This window comes from Podarcis raffonei, chromosome 10 (genome assembly GCF_027172205.1).
Source record: "Podarcis raffonei isolate rPodRaf1 chromosome 10, rPodRaf1.pri, whole genome shotgun sequence".
In the NCBI taxonomy this organism is placed as follows: domain Eukaryota; kingdom Metazoa; phylum Chordata; class Lepidosauria; order Squamata; family Lacertidae; genus Podarcis; species Podarcis raffonei.
The window spans coordinates 63597996-63622583 of NC_070611.1; the positions used below are offsets into that span (position 1 = coordinate 63597996).

General features: G+C 45.5%; 1 protein-coding gene across 3 annotated transcripts in view; it reads left to right on the forward strand.

The window, feature by feature from the left end:
* Positions 1–24588, forward strand: part of SOX5 (SRY-box transcription factor 5) — a 786737-nt gene that overhangs the window by 14975 nt on the left and 747174 nt on the right. The window contains exon 1 of one of the 3 annotated variants that reach the window (XM_053407449.1): positions 9193–9625. The exons of the other annotated variants lie outside the window; for them this stretch is intronic. The gene's annotated coding sequence lies outside the window, so the exon portion shown is untranslated. Of the gene's footprint in view, positions 1–9192; positions 9626–24588 lie in introns of those variants that run through there. 3 annotated transcript variants of the gene reach the window in all.

Here is a 24588-nt window from a genome sequence, read left to right on the forward strand (position 1 = left end):
GACTTTAGGGTGAAAGGCAGGCAATGGACTAAAATGATATATATTAATATAGAACAGAGCTAGCCCAGGATGGAGGAAAGAGAGGGGTGTGGAAGTTTGTGTAGAATCTAGCCAACTATCTCCTCCTCCTTTTTACTGGCTCTGCCCACCAGTTACATGTGGCCCCCCAGAAGGTTTTCCAGAACGGAAAGTGGCCCTTGACTTGCAAAGGTTTCCCTCCCAGGTCTCAGACACCAACTTTGAGGCTGTAGAAGGCAATGCCCATCTGTGCCTGTTAGGAAAGCACTTTCTGTGACAGTGCTGTTCAGATAGACTGGCGCAATAAACACCTCTCCTTTCACGGCGGTAACGTTACATACAATGCCAGCGTATGAAACGATTTGTTTTCTCTTGAACTAAGTGAGAATGCACTTGTGCAGTACTACAAATGTCTGTGATTTATTAGGACTTTCTCTCCCTCTTCCCTGCCTCTCTCTCTTATTGGCCAGGATTTCTTTTGTTTGAAGGAGTTTTCCTATGTAAAGTTGCCACGTCTTAAGAGCTGCTTTGTGCTTTGTAGTGGCAAAGGTGTTGCCACATTCCTGCAGGTAGGAGTCATAAAGGGTGAAGAGGGGGAATACATAACGAAATACCCTGAGGTGTGTGTGTGTGTGTGTGTGTGTGTGTGTGTGCAGGCCTGTAAGCTTGCCAAATCTGAATCAGCTCTGAGATATCCCCTTGGACAGTCGTTTGGCTGGCAGAAATTAGCAGATGATAATGGTTATTAGTTCCAAGCCATAAAAAGCTGAGGGATGGCTTGAGCAGCTGATTTCATCCGGTTTTGGTCTTGTTGGCAATTGATCATAGGTTTTCTTCCATCCCATTGCATTGCATCTCATTCTGTTGCACAATGTCCTGTCCAACTCTATGCATTCTGAGTACATTTTCCACATGAAAGACACAACCTTTATGTGAAATATGGGATGGGTATTTCTCTGTTTGTGGATTATTATTTTTTAAGCTGCTTGTAAAAATTCACCAGCGTTTTAGTGTGAATTTATCCTAATATACACATGTTTGTATGCAATTTTGCCTAATATACACATTTTTGCAAAGCGATTTCCACAAATGTAACACCTTTTTCTGTGCTGTTTTCACCAGCATGTGCCTTTTATGCACACATTGCCCTGGTATATGCATTTATGTACACATTACTTGGCAGGAGAAGATTTGAGAAGTGACTTTCTCCTTGTCCTTTAGTTGATAGTTGAAAACTTTATTCCAAAAGGCTTTTGTGAACTGACTGATTTTAATGAGGGGGGCTTGTGTTGTGCTGTTTGTGTTATGGTTGTATGTTTTTAATGGAATATACATATATAAGATTCCCCCCCTATGTTTTTAACTGTTCTTGTTTCATCTGCCTGGGGTCTCTGTCAGGGAAGAAGGCAAGGTATAATCAATATATTATAATTATTGAGTCATTCTTCCAGCTTCTGATATTCTCTTTGCAGCCGTAAGGTCTAAACATTTGCTTTAAAAAGAAAAAGGTTAGAATTATTTGGAAGCAGAAAATTACACCCAGGAACACATCCTCAATTTTCCCCTGTGGTCCCAGAGAATCATGATACAGTGGTACCTCGGTTTTCTAGCATCTTGGAAGCCGAATGTTTCATTTATCGAACTCCGGAAACCCGGAAGTAAATATTTCTGTTTTCGAACATGCCTCAGAAGTCGACCGGCTTCTGCTGTGTGTATCTGTTGTGTTTCACAATTTTCTTTATTGAATTGACAGACCACCCTTTGCGCCTCAGTTTTCAAACGTTTCGGAAGTCAAACTGTCTTCCGGAATGGATTATGTTCGAAAACCGAGGTACCACTGTATGTACACACAGGTATGCTACTTGAACAGCAATATCCCTTTCATTTACACCAGGCCTGGGGAACATGTGGCCCTCCAGATGTGGTTGGACTACAAATCCCATCAGCCCCAGGCGCATAACCAATGGTCATGGATGATGGGAGCTGTAGTTCAGTGACCTGGAGGGTCACAAATTCCTCATCACTTCTTTACATAGATACACACACACACACACACACACACACACACCAGACAGAGTTACATAGGGAGAAATAATCCGTGTTTGGGGAATCTTATAAATACAAAGACTTTTATACCTGGAATAATAACAAGTAAGTTGTTAAATGCTGTTGTGGATATCAAGCCAAAAATGACAGATGCCTTTATTCGTCTTCTCTGGCTCTTTGCCATCTGCATGAGGAGCTCAGGTGTGCTCGGTGTGCAGATGGAGCCCAGCTTAATTAATCTGTCTTGGCCGCAACACAGTTTTGCGAGCCACTGGTCAAAAGAATTTGGAAGATTTTGTGTGTAGGCAAACGGATTGTGCCCATCCCTATTTAAGTCACAAGAGACCAGGGCTGGAAGCCTGGGGTCCAGTCTCTCTCTAGCCCAAGGCTTTACAGAGCGAGCTCCTCTCAGCCTCAGTTTCCTGTCTGCAAAATGGAGACATAGCAATAAACCACAGCTTGACCCAAAGAAAACATTCCAACCGGTTGTGACGTTTGCCCACTCATTATGGAGATGTCGTACTGGGGGAGAGAAAGAAAGGGTTAATAGGCTGACCAATAAGAAAGCCCAGGGGTGGAGCCTAACTGTGTTTAAGGCTCAAAACAGGGGTTTGGGCAGTTAGTTTGGTGGGTTTCTTGTGGGTGGGAGGCATAGGAGTCAGAGTGAGTTAGAGACAGAGGGGAGTATTTAAAACTTGTCTGCGTTCACAATAAACTGGAATCTTTGTTAATACGTTACAACCTGACTGAGTCTGAATATATTACCAGGGAAACCTGGTTGGTAGCAGTGGAAGAGACAAGCCGTGGTGTGGTGGTGCAGGGTCAATAGTCTGTGGAACGACCAGGGGGCCCTGTGCGAACGCCACACCAGTATCTAGAGATATGTAGGTAGGTATTAGGGCTGAGCTGTGCTGAATTTCACCCACCAATTTCCCTATCCCACTCGTGAGCAGGGAAATGGGGGCATTTAGATGAACTTGGCACAGTGGGGCTGAATTCTGGGCAGTGGCTAATAAACATTGACACGGACAGTGCAAGTTGCTGGTGGCTGCCATTGTGTTTTCCTTGAATGGCAACTCCTTTTTTTTTTTAATTGTTGATAATGCCAAGGTTGCAGGTTTGATCCCCGTATGGAATAGCTCCATATTCCTGCATTGCAGGGGGTTGAACTAGATGATCCTAAGTGTCCCTTCCAACAATTCTATGATTCTAAGAGGGTTCTAAGAGGTGCTCTTGAGAGTCCCATGGACTGCAAGAAGATCAAACCAATCCATTCTGAAGGAAATCAGCCCTGAGTGCTCACTGGAAGGACAGATCCTGAAGCTGAGGCTCCAATTCTTTGGCCACCTCATGAGAAGAGAAGACTCCCTGGAAAAGACCCTGATGTTGGGAAAGATGGAGGGCACAAGAAGAAGGGGATGACAGAGGATGAAATGGTTGGATAGTGTTCTCGAAGCTACCAGCATGAGTTTGACCAAACTGCGGGAGGCAGTGGAAGACAGGAGTGCCTGGCGTGCTCTGGTCCATGGGGTCACGAAGAGTCGGACACGACTAAACAGCAACAACAAGAGGATATAGTTATGGTATGCAGCAATATGGGCAGGGCTAGAGCCAGACTTGATCCTCTGGGCCTTGGGGGCCGGAAATCCAAACCATCTTATTTGCATTCTTTTTAGAAAATATACCAGACTCCGCCTTCCTAGTGCTGATGACTTGCAAATCATACATCATGGTTGTTTGGGGATTATTTAAACAACAACTCTGCAGACTCGTTTTGCAATCCTAGAGCAAGCAGATTAAAGTAAGTGTGTGTGTGTGTGTGTGTGTATCGACACCTTCGAGATCTCTCTCTCCCTCTCTCTACAACGCCAAGGAGGCAACACACACAAGTATGTGCTACTTTCTCTTGATATGACAGATATGTTCAGGCCAGTCTTGGCTTGAGAATTATCTGTGGAACAGTCAATGACATAGTTCACTCTCCAAGAATGCTGCTTATCATGAAATGTTTATCTCAGATGTACAAGCCTTTCTTAACTGCTGGATTTCGCAATAAGCGCATTGCAATGCTAAATCCTTTCTGGGCAGGCTTTGCATTTCTTTCTGTCTGAGGGAGCAGCCAAATGCTGTCAACCATAACAAGATCCATCCAGGGGTGTCTTCATAAAACCAACATGGCTAAAATACCCTCAGGGAATCCTGGGAGCACAATGATGCCCATCTACATTATGCATTTAAAATGGTATCATACCGCTTTCAACAGCTGTGGCTTCTCCCAAAGCATTCTAGGAACTGTAGTTTGTCAGGGGTGCTGAGAGCTACAGTGCTACCTTGGATTAAGTACTTAATTCGTTCTGGAGGTCTGTTCTTAACCTGAAGCACCACTTTAGCTAATGGGGCCTCCTGCTGCTGCTGCACCGCCAGAGCACGATTTCTGTTCTCATCCTGAAGCAAAGTTCTTAACCTGAAGCACTATTTCTGGGTTAGCGGAATCTGTAACCTGAAGCGTATGTAACCCTAGGTACCACTGTATTAGACTTTGCCTAATTCCCCTCGGTGGTTTAACGGCCAGTCCCTCTTTCTAGGGAACTCTGGGCATTGTAGTTCTGCAAGGGGAATAAGGGTCTCCTAGCAAATCTCAGCACCTTTAACAAACTATAGTTCCCATGATTCTCTGGGGATGACATGGCTGTTTAAAGGTGAGGCCTGAGTCAAGGTAGAAGGAAAAACCTAACAAGAACCCGTAAATGCAAGTTTGTGCAGTTTTTTTCTTCTAGAAAAACAGATGCCTCACCATGAGGTTGTTACAGTGAGTGCCACAGTTTTAACCGGCGCTTTTCTTCTTGGAATAAATATGCCAGTACTGTGTACACTTGAGTACACCCCCCAAAAGCCCTGGGTTTGCGAAACAAAAGGGAATTTTAAAAGGGAATTTAGTGGTTGTCAATCACCCCAGTCCTTGCATACTCGTTGAGTAGAACATCTGCTTTCTACTGAGCAATTGGGTAGAATAATAGCGGCCATTTTTCATTCTATCTCCATACAGGAAGGGACTCACAACATAGGCTGCAGTCCTAGCCCTACTTAACTGGGAGTAAGCCCCCTTAAAGTCTGTGGGATGTGTTTCTAAATAGATAGGGTTAGCAGTGCGTCCTTGGGCTGAGTTCAGACATGGCACTGATTGTGTTAATTTTACTGATTGTAATGGCAGCACTTCTGCCCCAGTTTATATGGTTCCTTTCACACTGTAGTACCTGTATACCACCACGTCGTGCTAAATTTCATTTACACCAGTAGGGTATTGGGGGCAAAACGGGTGTGTATGTGATGCTCCACCAGCCTCACTTGGGCCTCTGCTCAATAGCTGTTAATGGGAATGATCCTGGTGTCTGTGTGTTGATGCTCCATTTAGGTACACAGCCCTATACAAAACTCCCATTATTTTCTGGGCTTCCAGGCTTGCAAGTAGATTTTCTTTGGAAGCAAATGGTGCAGAAATGAGTACTGGACTTGCACTGCGTTCCACTGAATTTCCAGAAGCAGCTTTTACGTTGTGTGAAAGTGGAAATATAATGCAGAAATTAACAGCTGGCGAAGAGGGAAAATGGAATAAACTGCCGTCTAGATTGCAGTCTTCCCTGGGAGTAAGGCCCCCTTCCAGAACATGATGAGAATTAGTTCTGAGCAGACCTGTATGCAGTCACATGGTTAGGAAGTGATCCAAGCAAAGTAGGTCTTGAAACATCCTTGTGAAGGGTTAACTCCATGGAGTACAGTGGTACCTCGGTTCTCAAATGCCTTGGTTCCCAAATGCCAAAAACCTGGAAGTGTTCCAGTTTCCCAACGTTTTTCAGAAGCCGAATGTCCGATGCAGCTGTCGGCTATTGTTTCTGGGGCGCCTGCACCAATCAGAAGCTGCCCCTTGGTTTTCGAACATTTTGGAAGTCAAATGGACTTTCGGAAAGGATTAAGTTTAGCGCTTTTGTTTTCGCTATTTATTTTGCGTTTTTGTTTTTGAAGCTTTTTCTGCTAATTTGTTTTTGTCACTGTGTGGAACCCAGTTCAGCTACTGATTGATTGATTGATTGTGTGACTGTGGAAATGGATAAAAGCCCTCCATCCAAACAATGACTATCATTAGTGCAGGTAAGGAAATTTTTTTAAAAATTTTTTATCACACACAATACTGTCTTATTTATTTTATAGCACAGTACATTGATGGTTGCTTTCATTTTATGGATCAATGGTCTCAGTAGGTAGTAAAATTCATGTTAAACTGCTGCATTAGGGGTTGTTTTAAGAAGTCTGGAACGGATTAATCCATTTTGCATTACTTTCTATGGGAAAGCGCACCTTGGTTTTGGAACGCTTTGGTTTTGGAATGGACTGCCAGAACGGATTAAGTTTGAGAACCAAGGTACCACTGTACAGTGGAATTTCCCACTTAGTAAACACTGACTGGATGGCCATGCCGTTTCCTTCAAGGAGAGCAGTTTTGGAGGGCTAGCCAGCTGCAAAAGAGGGAAGGGCTTCTGGACTTCTAATAGCCATGAAGAAGAGGAAGTTTCAGCAGGTGTAACTTGCAGGACAAGCTCTGCCTGCTGAAATTCCCTTAGCAGCACAGCTGCTAAAGGTACAAGAGCTCTGGCCTGTTTTCCCCCAGGCCACTCTAAAGGATGAGAATGGTTCTCTCAATTAAAGGTGAACTTTCAAGACAGGCTCTGAGACAGCCCATCCCAGGCCCTCTAGCTTAGTTCCCTCTTGAGTTTCCGTGACTCAGCATTTTCCGACAGATCTGCCATGGCATAGTGTGTTAGTGAAAATACAACGGAAACAGGTGGTTAACTGGCTTTTTGAAATGGTGATGCTGATTATTAAATTGTAATAATAGTACAGTGGTACCTCTGGTTAAGAACTTAATTCGTTCTGGAGGTCCGTTCTTAACCTGAAACTGTTCTTAACCTGAGGTACCACTTTAGCTAATGGGGCCTCCTGCTGCCATGCGCCACCACCATGAGATTTCTGTTCTCATTCTGAGGTAAAGTTCTTAACCCGAGATACTATTTCTGGGTTAGCGGAGTCTGTAACCTGAAGCATCTGTAACCCGAAGCGTCTGTAACCCGAGGTACCACTGTAATTGATGATGATGATGATGTTATAATAATCATCTGATGAGCTCAAATGATCATGCTTCATGGCTTGGGACCAGGTTCCTGAAGGACCATCTCTCTTCATACCTTGATCCCAAGATATTCTTAGACAGCCCTTCTCTCTCATGAACTGTCAGGATGACAAAGAGGAGGAAGAGGATCCTGGCAAGGGGTGGAACCAGGACTGGAACACACTGGGGCAAGCAGAGGATGGGGAAGGAAGTACTCATAGGGTGACAGAGGATGGTGAAGGGAGGGGGGTCACTGCACAGGAATCAGAGTCACAGGACCCATCACCAGAGCCAGAGGGGCCCCTGTCTCCCTGAAAACGGTGGGCTCTGAGGTGTAGGGAGCAGTAGAAGGGTGCTCCTGGGGGCAGAGGCAGGCAAGGGCCCACAGCCCAGCTCCCTAGTTGGCCATGTGGGGCTCACTAGCTCTGGGAGGAGGGCTGTGCTTCCTCAGCTAAGGTAGGCTTGGAACAGGTGAGGGTCATCTGCCTCATCAAGCCCAGATGCTGCAATCAGCAGGCAAAGTGCAACAGGGAAGCAGAGCTGAGGCACTGTTTCTGCTCAACTGCTCATGTTGAGGGACCTTAGCTTGGAGGCTCCATGATCTCTGCGGGACTGTGCTTTGGGTTTGACTCTGGACTTGTATCCTGACTGCTGGACTTGGCTTACTTGGTCTGACCTTGGACTGTGTTTCCTGACCTGTGGACTTTGCTTGTGTGGATTGACCCCTGAACTTCAGACTTGATATTCTGACTTGCCGCCAGGTAGGCCAGGGGTTCAGGGCATTCTCCAACTAGACCCCCCTGGGTGAGGTGCAATGGGTGGGAACAGAAAAGAGAACCATCTCAGAGGCACATCCCTCCCAAGTTGTAGAATATCCTCCCTAGAGAGGTTTGTCTGCCAATTGGTGCCAGGTGAATCATAGAATTGTAGAGAAGGAAGGGACACCAAAGGTCATCTAGTTTAACCCCCTGCAATGCAGGTATCTCAACTTTGGCATATAAGACAGATCTGGCCACCCAAACTCTGCTTAAAAACCTCTAAGGAAGGAGAGCCGACCACCTCTTGTGGGAGTTTGTTCCACAGTCAAGCAGTTCTTACTATCAGAAAGTTCTTCCTGATATTTAATTGGAGTCTCTTTCTTGTAACTGGAAGCCACTGGTTCAGGTCCAACCTTCCAGAGCAGGAGAAAACAAGTATGTTTCCTCTTCCATGTGACAGCCCTTGAGATATTTGAAGATGGCGATCATATCTCCTCTTTTCCAGGCTAAGCATACCCAACTCCTTCAACCTTTTGAAGGCCTTTTTATTTCTCCAGGCTTTTCAGTCTGCCTTGGCTTTTTTCTTTTTACTCACAATTCCTTGATCAATCATCGTCGTTAAAATTTAATCAAACAAGCAACAAATTGCACTTGCTAAATGAAGCCTGCATGTCCTGTGGCAGTCTACCTCTGAATAGCAGCTGCTGGAGAGGAACCACAAAAAAGACTGCCTTTTTCATTTGCAGAGTCCTTAGAGCAGGAATAGCCAATGCATCCCTCTTCAGAAGTTGCAGGACTTCCAGCTCCCCCAGCCAGCACAGCCCATGGCCAGGGGTGATGCCTGCCATAATCCATTAATATCTGGAGGGCTACCTTTGTCCTAAAGTTATGCAGTCAGCAACAGAGTGCTGAACCAGACTGCCTTGGATTGAGGAAAGTAATCCCTGCATTGCCATTTGCGTTGGACGTTTTGCACCAAATCTTCAGGGGCAACGAAAAGTCTTTTCTTCTTCTGGAAGAAAAAAAAACCAAAATCTGTCCCGTTGAGTCACCACCACACAAGGCACTAAACAAAGCTAATTTTAAGCAGGTCAGAGTTCAGCCGTTCCCTCTGGAATTTAGGAGTCTCGTGTGTTAAGCGAAAAGGGTCAAAGTTGATGCTCTGCTACAATTTTTTGCATGCTTTCCCTCAAGAACAGCCACCCGGGCTAGGATTAGCATGAGGTCTGCGAGGCTGGCACTTCAGTGTCTAGGTTAAGAAATGTTTTCAAGCAGTAAATGCACTCTCTGTATGGAAACGAGGGGAAAGGATTCCTTGGGCGCTTTCGTATTCAAAAATGTGCGAGCTCCGAGCAGGCGCCGCAATGTAATTTAGGACAAGACATGCTTCATAGCTTTGGAGAATATTGCCTCCTGTAAATGTTACTTCGGTGGATGGGAGCAATTTTAGAAAGGTGGCATTCTTGTTTTACATCGGAGAGCTTTGGAATAAATAAAGGGAAGCATCAGTCGGGGGGACGGAAGGAATGGCATTGGTGGAAAAGTACCGCCGGATCCGACTCCGATTGAGTGCTAGATGTGGCGCGGGTAATGGGAAAGAGGACAGTCTGGCGGCAAAGGTGCTTAGAAGGAAGAGAAACGAGTGAGTATGCACTTTTCACGGTCCCCCTCCCTCCTTCACCAACTTTCTACCAGATTGCTGTGGGATGTGGCATGGTGGCAAATGATGGCGTAGGTCCAAGGTGATGGGGATGTTGGCGAGAACTATTTTGTGTCGTGTTCTTTATTGGACCCTAATGCTGAAATGTGTCTTAAGGATATTGAGTCTGCAAGACTTCATATGGGATATTTGGACCTATATGAAGGGTCATGTGTTGACCAATTACTTTCTGTCTTTGGAATTTTTTTTTTTTAAGAGCAGGAAAGGGAGAGAGAGAAGGGGAATCAGAAGCAAAGGAGGACAAAGCTGCTTCACTTTTATTTTTGTGTGTGGAAAAAGATATGCTGGGTCCTGCCCCCCTCTCTCACTCACACCCCAAGTTGCACCAATAAACAACCCCAAGTTGCACCAATAAACAACCCCTCTTTTGTACAGCGACCCCTTTTGAATTCCCTTCCCCGAGAATGTTTCTTCTAAAATCTTGTCAAGCCCTTTTCTTGATTGATTTAATGTTGGCTCATCCTGTTTCACCCAAAGTTCTTTTGCATTATTAGATGTTGTGTTGTACTGGCTTTGATTTTTAAAAGAAATATATATATATATTGTATACACTGTTATTTTGCAAACAAGATATCCTTTCATATTTAACATAGAAATATATTAGGTATAAATTAGTGTGCATATCTAATCCTCCGAAGATTTTTAACTTTGTCAGTCCCGGCCACTTACCACCATACAATGCACCATCGTTATCATAAATTAATATAGTATATAATATATAATATTATATAAAATGTGTTATATAATCTAGTTGTCTCAATCCTATTTTGCAAATCTGCCTTGAGGGAACCAAGGAGGAATATAAATATTTAGACACAACCTATGGAAAATATTGAAGGGACATGGGTGGCACTGTGGGTTAAACCACAGAGCCTAGGACTTGCCCATCAGAAGGTTGGCGGTTCGAATCCCCACGACGGGGTTAGCTCCCGTTGCTCGGTCCCTGCTCCTGCCAACCTAGCAGCTTGAAAGCACGTCAAAGTGCAAGTAGATAAACAGGTACCACTCCGGCGGGAAGGTAAACAGCGTTTCCGTGCGCTGCTCTGGTTCGCCAGAAGCGGCTTAGTCATGCTGGCCACATGACCTGGAAGCTGTACGCCGGCTCCCTTGGCCAATAAAGCGAGATGAGTGTCGCAACCCCAGAGTCGGTCACGACTGGACCTAATGGTCAGGGGTCCCTTTACCTTTACTTTACCTTTATGGAAAATATAGGAGCCCTGCCTCCCTTGGCATATTGTCTACCCTAAGAAGAGATGGGAAATAGAGACAAATGGGGAGTTGTGGGGTTGCCATTATTTTGAAGAAGACACATTTGCCAACTTCTACTTTTAGCTATGGATTGCTATGACGACTCTACCCCTGAAAAATAGGACGTGTCCTGGAAAAAGAGGACATATGGCAACCCAAGAAGGGTGGGGACCATCCAGGGGCCAAATGTGGCCCCCGAAGCCTCTCTGTTTGCCAACTGGAACTCTCCCCAGACACACCCACCTTCCCCAGGCCACACAGCTCATGATCCCTGCAACATACTTGAGTTGTTTTAACTGGCTGCAATGTGTCTCTGAACTCTGATAGGGCTTGCCTGAGTGGAGAGGAGAGAAGGTTGTGGAAACTCGCCTTCTGCAAGATGTACACATGCCCATTTTTGCCTCTGACCACACCCCACCATTGCTTTGTGGCCCCTGGAAGGCTGCTCAAAAGGAAATGCACCCCACTGTAAGAAAACGGTTCCTCAACCCTGGTGTATGCCATCGTTCAGTTGGGTTCAAGGAGCAAAGCTTTTCTGGTTGAGTCTATCTTCCTGTTCCATATTCAGCAGCTCTTGCAAACAGTTCGTAGGATCCAAACTAGAGCAGGCTGTAAGATGGGAGAGATAGGGGAAACCACGGCAAAAGGCTCGTACAAAGTGTGTGGTTTTTTTAAATGTTAATTGCAATTAATCACCACAGAGTGGAAGCCTTCTTTTCCCAAGCTGTGTACTGCTTTTTTAAAAAAGAGCAATTCTATCAAGCACATCCCAACCCGGCTTCTTCAGAACTATGGCCCACTGATTTCAAATACAATCCCAAATATAAACCCATAGAATTGCAGCCTCTTCTTAGCCACCACCCTGTGAAGTTTCTTTTCTGCCCTATCTCCGTGTATGTTGAGATAGCTCAGTCGGTAGAGTGTGGGATTCTTGATTTCAGGGTTGTGGGTTCAAGCCCCACATTGGGCAAGAGAAGAGAGCTGAAATGGGCAGAGCAATGCAGGCGTAATCTCCAATTGCTTGGAAAAAGCCCTGGAAGGAGGGGAATTTAGACGACTGGGGGTAGGTGGGGTTTTTCAGTCTCGGCAAACTGATTCATAGGGGCCGGATTTAGGTTTGATGATGCCCTGAGCTACTGAAGGTAATGGGGCCTTTTCTATGTCCAGCTGTCCTTTGTCAACAACAAATTGTCGCTGTTTTTTGTGTTGAATATATGCTATGTGGTAATTTATGGACCTAATAGGTATCTAAAGCCATTTGCACATAACAAAATATGTATTTCATCAAAGCAATTGTTACAACCAGTCCATGCAGAATGTAGGCACCCTGTATATAGAAATGAGCAAACCAGTGATATTTTAGGGAGTAGGCAAGCAGGCGGGGCCCATGACTTCCATCCTAGGAGCCTACACAACACAAAACACTGTTGCTGTATGTAGGTTTTATTTTATTTGTTTTTTATCTTATATTTTGGAAATGTACATCCAGGTGTTTTTTTTCTTTGAATTTTTTGGGGGCCCCCAAGAGAGTGGGGCCCTAAGCTATAACTTGTTTAGATTACAGTTGTACCTCGTGTTAAGAACTTACGGTAATTCATTCTGGAGATCCGTTCTTAACCTGTAACTGTTCTTAACCTGAGGTACCACTTTAGCTAATGGGGCCTCCCACTGCCACCGCCCCACAATTTCTGTTCTCATCCTGAAGCAAAGTTCTTAACCTGAGGTACTATTTCTGGGTTAGCAAATTCTGTAACCTGAAGCGTCTGTAACCCAAGGTACCACTGTATAGGCAAATCCGACACTGGCAAGACCTACCATGGATGAGTGCGGTGCTCATTATGCCTGACACTCAGCCAAGTCTATGAATATTGTGTTTTTGCTAGCAGAGAGTTATCTCCAACTTGGAACAGTGTGGTTTTCTACTAGCTCACTCCATGACAAAGGGTTACTCTATGGATGGGAAGCTGTCCAACACTGAGTTGGACCATTGGTTCCTTCTAGCTCAGTAGTGTTGCTTGGCAGCAATGATATCTCAAGAATTTCTGACCAGGTGTCTTTTGCAGGTCTACCTGGCGATGCCAGGAATTGAACATGAGACCTTCTTCTGTGCAGAAAGCAGATGCTCCACCACTGAATCTCAGCCCTTCCCCTTTCTTTCTTATGGTTACATCATGTAATTCATTTCCTGGAGTGAGAGGAGGAGAGAGAAGCAGTTGTCTCCTCCCTGCCTCCAAAAACCCCCCACATTTCTACTGCTGTGTGGGCCATATGCCACTGTCGTGGTACCCAGAGTGGCTTCTGTGCCACAGAAAGTGAGTTTAAGCAACTGGTGCTTGTTGAAGCTGAAAATCAAGAGAGCATCTCCATGTCTTGGCAGGCTGCAGAGCTGTTCTTATCAAGCGTTTGCACAACTGGAGCTATGATTGACTTAAATGGGAGCGGGGACTTTTTTTTTATTAAATAAAAAAAGGTGATATAGTTCAATTTAAATCCTAGGGAAATGGAACTGTTGGACTTCAGATCACAGTTCACATCCCTTTGAAGTCTGTGCATTTGAAGGAGTGGGAGAGAGGTGCTTAGGAGAAGTGAGACGCAGGGAGGCAGATAACAGAAACGAACGAAAAATCTGCTTCCTCTGCTAATGGCAGAAAGTCCACTCTGGAGTAGGAATTGGGGGAGGGGGGTTTGAGTCAGTTCACATTTAAAGGCAAAGATACCCAATTTGCACTTTTTGAACGAACGTGCAACCCCCAAACACAGCCTTTGACATTTGCACTTCTCTGAATTTTGCAATTCATTTCTCCAGCCAAGGTCTAAATATTCATGGAAGTTTATATATTAGTGGAAATAGCATGCAAAAATTTTAGGGGAAATGTTTTGCAAAACATGTGTGCTTTGGGCAAAACCTCATAGGAAAACATGGATGTTGAGAGAGACCTGCATGAACCTAGAATGGAAGATGGCAGGACATCCAAGGATGTTCTTTATGGGATGCTGGCTTCAGGCACCAGGACTGTTGGCAGACCAACTCCGTGATATAAAGTTGTCTGCAAACATGGCATGAAGTCTGGCAACATGAACTGCAATGCGTGGGAATCCTTTGCAGACAACCGTTGTGCTGGGAGACAGACAGTCAGGTCATGTATTCACAGCAATGACCAGAGGTGAAATGACCTCTGGGAGGAGCACAGAAAGAAAAAAAACTAGCAAATCTGGGTGCCTTCACCTGCCCCAGCTGCAGTAAAACATCTCTCTTCCATGTCAGTCTCTACAGCCACAGGAGGCGCTATAGCTCTGACAGTTTGACTTTACCCACAATGGTGCAATCTTCCATTGTCTCCTGATGCAGACGGATGCCAGCAAGTTTATTAACCGCAAACGGCAGTGGAGAGGTGAACTCGAGACTAGAAAAATGAGAAACTGAAATGAACAGATTCACCCATCCTTACTCGGGAGCAACTGGTTGTGAACCCGCTTGCTTGCTCTAGCAGCGAGAGCAAGGGACGGGTTTCATCTGAGGTCTTCTGGTGCCTTCTCTTCTTAATGAGGAACGTACATTAAAGCACACGCACAAAACCCCACAACTTCTGGAATGACAGCTCTGAAAGCGAAGATTGTTCAAAGTCTGTGATGCTGAGGCATGAAAGCTGTGATAACGCCAGTGAAATCCTCAGTCGCAGTGATTCATAACTTGCAAATTACTAGCTTATTTATAGCTGTTAACAAGTTTGTCATTTTAAAGGGGGTGGGCGGGGGGAATCTTTGATTCTAGTCTTTACTGGCATGGTTTGTATATTAGAGGTAAAGGGGAGACTCTGTCATTTTCAGTCTCCCCCCAGTTCAGTTTTCCACATTTCCACATCAGTTAGTGAAGATTTTTTTTAAGTCACTGTGAAAATTCATCAGCGTTTTAGTGCATTTTTTCTTGGTATATTAATTTTTGCGTGCAATAATGCCTAATTTGCAAATCATTTCCCCCTGAATAAAATCCACAAGCAGCCTTATCCACCAGGGTTGCTCAAGATGTCTTCAGAACTACCCCCCCCCCAAAAAATTGGTGCAGTTTTGAAATCGGAGGTTAATATCAGGGAAGTTTTGAAAGGTTCAGCCTACTACCCGGATTCAAAATGGTATGCAAAAATAGCTGAAAACCTGCTCCCTGACCTCAAAAGCTGTCATGAAAAAATTCATTACATTAATGCATAGCAAATAGATTGACTGCTTTCTATCATAGATATTTTCAGGTAATTTTCTAATATCTGCCTTTTTATCCATTGCTTATTCAAACTACACACACGTTTGTACATATTTTTTGACTGGAGAAGTGCTCTGCAAAATTCAGAAAGGTTCATGTTCCAAAAGGCAACTGTGTTTTGGTTTGCATATTGCTTCAGAAAGTGCAAATTTGGTAGGTTTACCTGTAAATATGAAAGTAATTGATTTCCTCACCCCATCCAGAATTAGTTATAGACTTGCAGTGAAGAATACTTTGGAGCAAGGGGTTGAAGGAGCGTCTCCACCCTCATCATTCTGCCCAGACGCTGAGGTCCCGTGCCGAGGGCCTTCTGGTGGTTCCCTCACTGTGAGAAGTAAGCTACAGGGAACCAGGCAGAGGGCCTTCTCAGTAGTGGCACCCACCCTGTGGAACGCCCTCCCATCAGATGTCAAAGAGATAAACAACTACCTGACATTTAGAAGACATCTGAAGGCAGCCCTGTTCAGGGAAGTTTTTAATGTGTGACATTTTAATGTATTTTTAATCTTTGTTGGAAACTGCCCAGAGTGGCTGGGGAGACCCAGCTAGATGGGCAGGGTACAAATAATAAATTATTATTATTGAATTTGACCAGCACCCACCAACCCAGTGCCCTCCAGATGTTGAAGTGCAACTTCCCTCAGTCCCAGCCAGTCAGCTTTGCTGATGGAAATTGCACAGTCCAACAACATCTGGAGGGACCCTCTTGATGAAGACTGAATTAGACTCATTGCTCACATTTTCACAATAGACTTACCTCTATTTCCATTTACTGCCATGTGGCGGGACCAAATTCTCAAGAAGCTTAAGGATTTATAGTGTTTACCACCAAGCTGGTGTGGGGTTACTGAGTAAGGGCCTGAGAGGCCTGGCTTCAAATACTTACTTGGGCCCGTCTCTGCCTCTCAGCCAAACTGAACCTCAGAGGCAGGAACCATTTATGCCACCTTGAGCTCCCTGGAGGAAAGGCAAGAGATAATTGTAATAATAAATAAAGAAATGGTCTCCGAGGATGTACTTCCTGAAGTCAGCCCTGTACAGGGAAGTTTTTAATGGTTGATGTTTCAATAAATATTTTGTTGGGAGCTGCCCAGAGTGGCTGCGGCAACCCAGTCAGATGGGCAGCATATTCATTTTAAAAAAGCAATAAATTAATGAATTGGAACATAGCAAGCTGCCATGTGGAGTCCATTGCTCCATCTTCCTTAGTATTGTCTACACTGATGGCAGTGGCTGTCCAGGGTTTTCAGACAGGGGTCCTTCTTAGCCCTATCTGGAGATGCTGGTGACTGAACCCAGGATCTTCTGCATGGGAAGAAGCACGTGCACTACTTTAATCATTCCTGGATAGGCACCCCTGCACATGTGTAAATTTCAAAATCCACTGATTTATCACAGGAATCCTAGTTTAAAAAGAAAAAGGTGGATCATGCAAGGCTGAAAGACCCCGCTTGGTGTAAATTCTGTGCAACCGAGGGCCTGTGTTCACATAACAGCTAAGAAAAGCTTTCTACTCTTAGGCAGGTTATGTGATGGGACATTTCAGAGCCCACACACCTACCTTGTTTAACTGCTGCTACATTTGGCTCCGTTTCACTTAAATTCACTTAAATTAGCTCTCGGAAAAGCAGAGGTCAACAGAATCTCCCTTTTCCCCAAAGAGAGCACTCCTGAAAGATCTGCTGAGGGAGCGCCTGCGATTTCCTCGTCCCAGCAGGGAGCTGCAGAGCTGACTTCCATCTTCCAAGGGTTAACGGTAACCTATAATAATAATTTTTGCCACACGCAAGATGCTCCTGCCAAACAAAAATGCTTCCTCTTTTTATGCATTAGCTATTTCCAGAGGCCTAATTTCGGTTTTGTATCAAAATGGATATCACAAACACTCTTGCCTCCCGCTGAGATGGAAAGTGTTACCAAAAGACCTCTCTCTCTCTCTCTCTCTCTCTCTTTTTCTCTCTCTCTCATTGGGAGCAGAGGAAGGAGGAGAGAGTGAGGAGGCAGGAATCTAGGGAGCAATTGTGGAGACAGCGAAGCGGGTAGGCCCAAATCACGGGCAAAGCAGTTTTTCAGGATTGTTATCTGCCCGCCTGACCTTTTGCTCCCTTGTACTGAATTCCAAGGGCAGCATCTCATGTCAAGCGCGGAGACAGCGAGGGACTTGGAAGGGGCGTAATTTGCGAAGGTCACAGAATCTGTGCAGTTTTAGCAGCCACGAACATCGGAAAAGGCACAACTGAGAGGCAATGCAGCGAGGCTATAAGGAGCCTTCCTTAGCAAGCGGCTAGGTTTGTTGCACATGTGCCATATGGCCTCTGTGAATTTTTCAGAGGACCACATGGTTGGGGACAACACAAGAAGCTGCCTTCTACCAAGTCAGGCTCTTGGTTCATCTTAGGACCAATTGCAACAGCGAAGCATAGCTGTCTTGGCTAGTAGCCATCAACAGCCCTCTTTTAAAACCCAGACCCTCCAAATGTCCCTATTTTCCAGGGATTGTCCCGGATTTACAGAAGCCATCCTGGTTTATGATTTGATCTTGGAATGTCCTGCTTTTTCTTAGGACATCCCTATTTTCAATGGATAAATGTTAGAGGTTATGGAGTTATGCGACCCCTGAGTCAAGGAGATAAGTAACTATACAACCTTCAGAAGACACCTGAAGGCAGCCTTGTATAGGGAAGGTTTTTTAAAGGTTTTATTACATTTTTATATATGTTGGAAGCCGCCCAGAGTGGCTGGAGCAACCCAGTCAGATGGGTGGGGCATGAATAATAAAATTATTATTATTATTAAAATGGAAAAGGAGATCCCTATATTCATCGGAGATATTGTGAAGGATATGAAAGCCATCTGCGTTGGTGGCTGTTGCTACCTCCTGTGGAGATGGGATTTCATAGTTCAAAGGTGACCTGCTTTGGGGTGAGCTCCTGTTGCTCTGTCCCAGCTCCTGCCAACCTAGCAGTTTGAAAGCATGCCAGTGCGAGTAGATAAATAGGTACCACTGTGGCAGGAAGGTAAACAGCATTTCCATGAGCTCTGGCTTCCTTCACGGTGTTCTGTTGCACCAGAAGCGGTTTAGTCATGCTGGCCACTTGACCCAGAAATCTGTCTGTGGACAAATGCCGGCTCCCTCAGCCTGAAAGCGAGATGAGCACCGCAACCCCATAGTCGCCTTTGGCTTGATTTAACCATCCAGCGGTCCTTTGCCTTTTTTTACTGCATAAGTACCCTTTGGCCACAATACTGCTCAGCCCCGATGAATATGCACATAGCTGATCTGCAGGAGAACATCCTGTCTGTTTTTCAAGGTGCATGCCTGTATTTGCGTGTAGACATTTGTGCTCATTCAGCAGATAAAAGGATTGGAGGAATCTGTGGGGCTATGGAATTGGGGGGCTTCCTTGGACTCCGTGGAATGTCAACGGACTCATTAAGATTTAGCCAAGTTGTATGCATTATTCATAATATACATTCGCAGCATGGGCCTGTCTCTTGCGAATGCTTAGTCAGAATTATTTGCATGCTGTATTGTGGATCTATAAAGTGTGTTTTGTGCATTTTTGGAGCATTATCTTCCAGGCGTATTTTCCAATATGCTATGATCCTGGGAAGAAGGAAACTGCTTTTCAACAATAATGCACAATCATAGATTATGGGGGGTGGCTGGGTGTAGATACAGTACTGCCTGTATATTTTTTTAATAGCAGTGGAAAAAAGATGGTCTTCCCTATGGAAAGCTGAATGGATATGGGGGTCTTTCTTACTGCTTGCTCTCAGAGCTGTTACTCACACTACAGAATCCTTGCAAGAAGGGGTAAGGGAATTTGAGTGTTGTCTGTGGACTGTCACTGAAGAGCCAGCTACAACACTCATGGGAGACATGGCAATGGACAGCTAGGCAATGGTAGAGTCTGGACTGAGTGGCCTTCCAGGGTCTTCCCTTCTTTAGATAGTCATGTGCATTGTTTCACTTTAAGTCATGGAGGAGAAGGCTATTGATGGCCACTAACCACAAAAGCTCTGCTCTTCCCCCACTATTGGAGGCAACAATGATTCTGAATACCAGTGTCTGAAAACCACAGCAGAGGAGAGGACTCTTGTACCCAAATCCTGCTTCCGGGCTTCCCATGGGCAATTGTTCGGTCACTGGGAGAACAGGATGCTAGACTAGAAAGAGACCCCCAGACAATTCTTCCAGAGACTTGCCTTCATAATGTGTGTCTGACCTGTTGTTGTTGTTGTTGTTGTCTTTTAGTCGTGTCCAACTCTTTGTGACCCCATAGACCAGAGCACGCCAGGCACTCCTGTCTTCCACTGCCTCCCGCAGTTTGGTCAAACTCATGTTGGTAGCTTCGAGAACACTGTCCAACCATCTTGTTCTCTGTCGTCTCCTTCTCCTTGTGCCCTCCATCTTTCCCAACATCAGGGTCTTTTCCAGAGAGTCTTCTCTTCTCATGAGGTGGCCAAAGTACTGGAGCCTCAGCTTCACGATCTGTCCTTCCAGTGAGCACTCAGGGCTGATTTCCTTGAGAATGGATACTTTTGATCTTCTTGCAGTCCATGGTACTCTCAAGAGTCTCCTCCAGCACCATAATTCAAAAGCATCAATTCTTCGGCGATCAGCCTTCTTTATGGTCCAGCTCTCACTTCCATACATCACTACTGGGAAAACCATAGCTTTAACTATACGGGCCTTTGTTGGCAAGGTGATGTCTCTGCTTTTTAAGATGCTGTCTAGGTTTGTTATTGCTTTTCTCCCAAGAAGCAGGCGTCTTTTAATTTTGTGACTGCTGTCACCATCTGCAGTGATGATGGAGCCCAAGAAAGTAAAATCTCTCACTGCCTCCATTTCTTCCCCTTCTATTTTTGCCAGCAGGTGATGGGACCAGTGGCCATGATCTTAGGTTTTTTGATGTTGTCTGACCTATACTCACATAATCAGGAGTAAGTCTCAGTGGAGCTTAAATACATCTAAAAGCCCTGCTGGATCAGGCCAATGACCCATCTGGTTCAGAATGCTCAATTCTCAGTGGCCAACCAGATGCCACTGGAAGGACCGCAGGCAGGACTGCAACTCTCCTTACTTGCAATTTGCAGCAACCAGCACTCAGAAGAATTTCTGAGTAGACCTGCAGAGGATTGCACTGTAAGCCAAAGTTTTCTCTTCCCTTCTCATCTTGAGTTTTGGGAAGCGAGGAAGGAAATGCTTAGGAAGAGTGTGGGGCAGGCAGCTCCTGTGGTTTCTTAACAGCAATAATGTTGCAGCGTGGAGTGCTCCTGGTTATGGTTCCAGCCAGTCAACCCCCTTTCAGGCTATTCTGTTCCTTGTACGCTCTTGCTGTCTCCTCATTTCCCCCTCTCCCAGAGGCTTCTGAGCATATTTGATCATCACTGGGCTGTTAGAGGGTTTCCCTGCTCATAGTGTTCTCCCTTGCAAAGGATTTTTCATACCCCTGCAAAGCTCGGGCCTCCCCCACATCCTGCTGATAACTCCCTCATATGTGGGGTGGGGGAGCAGCACTATTTTGGCTGGATACAGATTGGCACAAGGAGGAGGAGGAGTTTCCTATTGTGTATACAGTGGTACCTCGGGTTACATACGCTTCAGGTTACAGACTCCGCTAACCCAGGAATATTACCTTGGTTTAGGAACTTTGCTTCAGGATGAGAACAGAAATCATGCTGCGGCAGTGGGAGGCCCCATTAGCTAAAGTGGTGCTTCAGGTTAAGAACAGTTTCAGGTTAAGAATGGACCTCCAGAACAAATTAAGTACTTAACCCGAGGTACCACTGTAGTGGATAGGAAATTAAAAATACGTTTGCTTCTGCCCCCCCCCTGAAGGATTTTATGGTATTTGTGAAAGGTGCTGATTTGAGTAACAAAGGAGGTAGCTGACAATATAAAATCAAAGTCCTCTCTAGTTACAGGTAGGTAGCCGTGTTGGTCTGCCGTAGTTCACACAAAATTAAAAAATTCCTTCCAGTATCACCTTAAAGGTAAAGGGGCCCCTGACTGTTAGGTCCAGTTGCGAACAACTCTGGGGTTGTGGCGCTCATCTCGCTTTACTGGCCAAGGGAGCTGGCGTACAACTTCCGGGTCATGTGGCCAGTGTGACTAGGCTGCTTCTGCCAAACCAGAGCAGCGCACAGGAACGACGTTTACCTTCCCGCCAGAGCGGTACCTATTTATCTATTTGCACTTTGACGTGCTTTCAGACTGCTAGGTGGCACCTTAAAGGTAAAGGTACCCCCGCCCCTACGGGCCAGTCTTGACAGACTCTGGGGTTGTGCGCCCATCTCACTTAAGAGGCCGGGGGCCAGCGCTGTACGGAGACACTTCCGGGTCACGTGGCCAGCGTGACAAAGCTGCATCTGGCGAGCCAGCGCAGCACACGGAAACGCCGTTTACCTTCCCGCCAGTAAGCGGTCCCTATTTATCTACTTGCACTCGGGGGGGCTTTTGAACTGCTAGGTTGGCAGGCGCTGGGACCGAGCAGCGGGAGCGCACCCTACTGCAGGGATTCGAACCGCCGACCTTTCGATCGGCAAGCCCTAGGCGCTGAGGCTTTTACCCACAGCGCCACCCACGTCTGTGGGTAACCGCGTATGTTTGTTCTTGGTATGAGCTTTTGTGTGCATACACACTTCTTCAGATAACTCTCTGTTAGCCAAGGCAAAGGGGAATGGAAAGGAGAATAGGAAAGGTCTGTACAAAATCCTTGCAATGCAGGTTAACTGCAGGTTTCAGGTATAAAAGGATAGAGAGGGAGGAGGAAGAAATGATCTCTGAGCAAAAGTTCAAGGATGCTCCTTGTATTCTTGTTTACCCTGGAAGCAGTGGGGCGATGTCAGTGCTGTGAACTGTTCCTCCACTGAGACCTTGGGAGCCCCTTTTCGAGGTATTCCAGATTCACCATCTCCAAATCTCATGGCTAAATTTTTATCTTCATTTTGAGGTATGAGGCAAGGCCTGTCTCCCTCCCGCTTGGACCCTTGTTCCAAAGTTCGTCACAGAAATGGTAACCTCCTGCTGTTGCCAATACCCAGCAGATGGCACTAACAGAACATGGTGTCCTCAGTTTTGTGGAGTGGGGGGCAACCTGTGACGCTGGCCTCAGTCCGGTTAGTCATGACCAACTGGCATGGAATGCGGTTGTGCCCATTTATTTCCCCAAGGAATAGCTTTCTTTGAAACAATACTTGAGCTGTTTGAGAAGCAGCCATGTTGAAGCACCAACCTGGCCCCAGTAGGTAGCAAGCTTGGGCAGGTGACAGGGTCCCTGCACTTCAGTAGGGCTTGGGTCTCCTGTGCCAGGTGACTTGAAGCTGCCATTTTAATTTCCCACAATGCACTGGATAGCAGTATGGGAAATCAAAATGGCAGATCCAACCTATATGTTATAGATGAATGCAGCATCACTGTGTGCACATCAAGAAAACACACTGGGCCTCACTTCCCTGTCCCTAACTCCTTGAACCTGAGGCTAGCCTTGTTGCAGTGAACTGTGCCCACCTAAGCTGTACTCGGAGTAAACCCATTGGAATTAACGAACCCAGGTTAGTCATGTCCAGTCACATCAGTGGAACCACAGTGAAGAAAACCAGAAACAACCCAGGGATTCCCATACCATTTGGGTCTCACTTGAATTGGACTCTATTCTCATTCTTGGGCAGAAGTTGTAGAGAAATTTTAAGTGGATTGTGATCTCCATGTATAATATCATTTTTTAAAAACTCTTAATTTCTACCACGGTGGTCAATAATCTATGTGGCCTTATGGTGCTGTTCTCATCTTAGATCGGTGGTAGCCACCATGCTTGTCTCTGGCTGTTGTTGAATTCCCAACTCGCATGAGCCCCAGCAACCATGGCCAATAGTCAGGGATGATGGTGCCTCGAGTCCAGTGATATCTGGAGAATATCACGTTGGCTACTGATGCCTTTGAGTGAAAGCCAGAGGTCCTGGGCTTTTGCTTTTTTATTTGTCTGTTTGAAGTTTCTTGGGGGGGAAATTTGAAATCTTGATAAATTTTTTCGTGACAAATTTTCACTCATTCCCCAACACGTTCGTTTGCTCAATTAGCACCTCGGAGTCGATTGCTGGTGTTAGGTGTGAGTTCATTAGCGAAACGTCAGTGAACATCTACCCCACTGCGTCAGTGGGGAATATGCGTGAAAACATGTTGGACAGAGTTCTCAAACCATTTCCTTTAGAAGATACCCGTTGGCTTCCTGCATCCTATTGTCTGCAGTCATAAAGAACCAACTGGTCTTGGGGATATATATATATATATATATATATATATATATATATATATATATGGTGTATATATGATTTATGCTTATAATCTCTTCATGGAATTTAAAGGCCTGAGTGATCTCTGGGGGGTGGGGTGGAGAGAAAGGGGAAGATAAAGGAAGGGGGAAAATAATTTAAAAATACATTAAGCTGCTGGTCTAGTGCGAAGGAAATTAAGCAAATTCAGTAGTGAATTCAGATCACCTACCTAGTTGTCAGTTTTACCTGTGTATTCCATTGGTACTCACTGGGGTTTTTGCAAGATTTCATGGGAGTCCTGTGAAATCTTGCGAGAGCACCAGCAAAATGGGATGGGCCACACCTGCCTACCTGCCTTCCGTCTTGCCAATCAGGGTGTGTCTCTGCCTGTCATTGCAGCTTGCTCCACCCACTGTTGGTCTCCCTACTCTCTGCCCCACCATAATCATTAATCAAAATTTTATTATTCATACCCCAGCCACCCTGCGCTGCTTCCAACACACGTGAAAACATAAGAAAACATCAAACCTTAAAAAGAACTCCCTGGTAGAGGGCTCCCTTCAGATGTCTTCCAAAAGTTCTATAGTCATTTATCTCCTTGACATCTGCCAGGACGCTGTTCCACCGGAAAGGTGTCACTGCTGAGATGGCCCACCGGTCCCAGTGAGGACCCCTCTGTGGCTGAGGGACCTCTTCATGTCTTCAGCATCTTCTCTGGATACTGCAGAAGACTCAGGGACACAATTTGTTCCAATGGGGAATTGGCTTCACCTTCTAGTTGTCCAGAGTGGTGTGCCAGTGTGGTGTAGTGGTTAAGAGTGGTAGTCTCGTAATCTGGGGAACTGGGTTCGCGTCTCCGCTCCTCCACATGCAGCTGCTGGGTGACCTTGGGCCAGTCACACTTCTCTGAAGTCTCTCAGCCTCACTCACCTCACAGAGTGTTTGTTGTGGGGGAGGAAGGGAAAGGAGATTGTTAGCCGCTTTGAGACTCCTTAAAGGGAGTGAAAGGCGGGATATAAAATCCAAACTCTTCTTCTTCTTCAGAGTGAATGGGGAGCACGCCTTAGGAGCAAGTGAGGCATAATGATCAGAGTGCTGGACT